Source organism: Dipodomys spectabilis, unplaced genomic scaffold (genome assembly GCF_019054845.1).
Source record: "Dipodomys spectabilis isolate Male_0828 unplaced genomic scaffold, ASM1905484v1 ptg000326l, whole genome shotgun sequence".
Classification (NCBI taxonomy): domain Eukaryota; kingdom Metazoa; phylum Chordata; class Mammalia; order Rodentia; family Heteromyidae; genus Dipodomys; species Dipodomys spectabilis.
Window position 1 is genome coordinate 255,903 of NW_024871003.1, and position 2,708 is coordinate 258,610.

Here is a 2,708-nt window from a genome sequence, read left to right on the forward strand (position 1 = left end):
CATGGGGGCAGTTAAGATCAATGCTAAGGGTTTCAAGCATCTGTTGAGCATTCGGGGAGTGTAACCCATCTTCCCTGACAGCGGCCCGGTATTTGTCAAGTACTTTTGGGTCATGGGGGTACCATTGGTTAGGTCGTGCAGAGATTCAGTGGACGATTACCGGGAACATGAACTGGGGTTCATTTATAGGCTTGGCTGTCGTTGCCACAGTAGTTGTGGGGCCCATGAACAACTTTTGTATTACATGGGGAATAAGGGGTTTTTGTTCTTGGGCAAAGTTGGATATCTCTGCCCAAGGATACAAAGTTTTCTGAGGGGAGTTCCCAGGCTGGCCTAAACAGCCAAAAGACGTGATTGGGAAGGCTTCCTGGGACTGATAGTGTGGGGGAGGCGGTTGTACAAGTGTAGCTGGCTGCCCCCCTGCGTCACCTGATAGTGGAAGTTGTTGGTTATCTGTGTTCTTGCTGGAATTGTTTGCTGTGTCATAAGAAGATGGGAGTGCTTGAGCAGCTTTGCAATTTTCCTTTTGTTCTGTTTCTTCTTGCAGCGAGGTGTTAAGTGCCTGCAGAGTTTCCCCTTCTTCTTTCCCTGAAAGACAGGCTTGAATAGCTACTATGATGGGGTAAAAGTTTAGGGGCAGCTCAGTGCCTTCACAGACTTCCTTTTTATGAGCTGCCTGAAGGCCGTGGGTCCACCTGTCTGGATTCCAATTCCAGAATCAATCCAGAGACACAATTCACTCACTATTTCCCATATTAAACTAGTTTCCTTTTGTGATACTTTTATCTGCCTACTCCGGAGCAGGGCAACAAGTGCTCGTGATTGAGGCTCTCGTGGTGTGGGGGGAAGATTGCCCTTGGAGACACTAACCTTGCACTAGATCCTAAAACGCCCATTTGCCAAAAGCGATCGAGCCCCTCCTTGGGTGCCACTTGTAGGGTTAGATCTCCAGCAGGAGGTAAGCATGAATGACACACACAAGGAACACACATTGGGAGAACAGGCTTAATCTGGTCTTGTTTATTTCTGCACAAGGTGGGGATTTTATAGCCCCAGCTTTCCCAACCTCCTGAGTCCTTCCCAGCCAATTACTTAGTGGGGAGTTGATGATGGGCACTTGTGATGGGCACTGCTTGGTGACAGGCACTGATTGGTCCCCCGGGGGCATGTAGGGAGCATGGACAGCTCATGGCTGGCAAATTAGGCAGTGATGCCTGTGGGTCAAATCTCTATGAGCAGGAAATGTGCTTCAACTGCTACTCTAGCTGACTCAACCAGATCTGACCAGCTCTAACCACACTACATCTTCATGGTTTTCCTTTTAAAACTCTTTTATTTGGATGTGGAATTTATTTTCATGCCATCATTCAATCTGTTCTGCATTGCAGTGAGCTAAATAGGCTCTGTAAAATCACTTTAGGTAGCAAAAATATTAAGACAATATGTCAAAAATTTTGGCCTCCCTCCAATGCTGAAGCCAATATGCTTAGCTAGGGCTTCTAAAAACGTGTTTGTTGTCTTTTCATTTTGCTCAATTCTTTTCTGATCCCAAAACTTTTTGGCTTATGTAATAAGAGAATTCTTCACTATCTCATGATAATGAGGATATTATATTTTGTGAGCTACTAAGAAATGTGAAATCATTTGTTTCAAGTATCCAATCAGATTTTTTTCTGTGGTTCAGTGTGTCATGTACAAAGACATTGTGGAAAGTATTACAAACAGAAAAATGTAAACCCAGTACCTTCTTTCATTGTTGAGGGCACTTTCTCCCTAAATATTTGGACCCAAATTATATTTTTCAGAGAATTACTGTTTGGTAATTAAAGTCAATTCACAAATTTTGATGTCTTTTTTCTAAGTACTTTGAATTTAAATTCCACTACAACCTTGTTTCACACAGTAAGAGTAGATTTCCTGGGTAAAGACAATTCTCAAGGGAACCTACAGGATATATAGCAAGGTTTCTGAGGTTTGTTTGTTTAGTGTGAAAATGAGCCATCTTCACCCACATTGCTCCCTCTCAGCTAAGTCTCCATGGATTACTTTGCATGAACGCCTATTTTCCCAGACAATTTAAAAATTTCTTAATAGGCTAAGTTGTGAAAAATTTTGAACAAATTAAAATTTACCTGTTATAATTTTAAAACACTTTTGAATTTCCTTTATTAGAACCGCGAATTCATCAATCCTAACTCCACCTTTACCATCAAAAACAGTTAACATGTTGTTTTCATGATATAGTGCCCATGAAACTATTATTTTCAAGTGGCTTTGTTATGCGTATATATAACCATATAAGCTGATTCTGAGCAAAATGAACTCCAAGATATGAAACCGAGAGTATTATTTGCGGTTGTTGTTTTTAATGTACTATGTGATTTCTATTTTCTTTTGGGTTATTCCTCTATGCTTTATTCCCTGCTGTATTTGATTTTGGTAGCCTGTGTATTGTGCATATATTTAACTTAATTAGAGAAGGGAAGAGGAACAACAAAATGGTGAGACAAAGGACAAAGGCAAACCAATGCAATAGTAATACTCACAAGACAATATGTTGGAAATGTACATTACAACTTGTGAGGGGTATTGGGGTGAAGGAAAACTGAAGAAAATGAGGGAGGCGGTAACAAGTTTGAAAAGTTATGTATTCACTACCTTAAAATTGCTGTAACACCACGGTACATCACTTTGACAATAAAATTAAA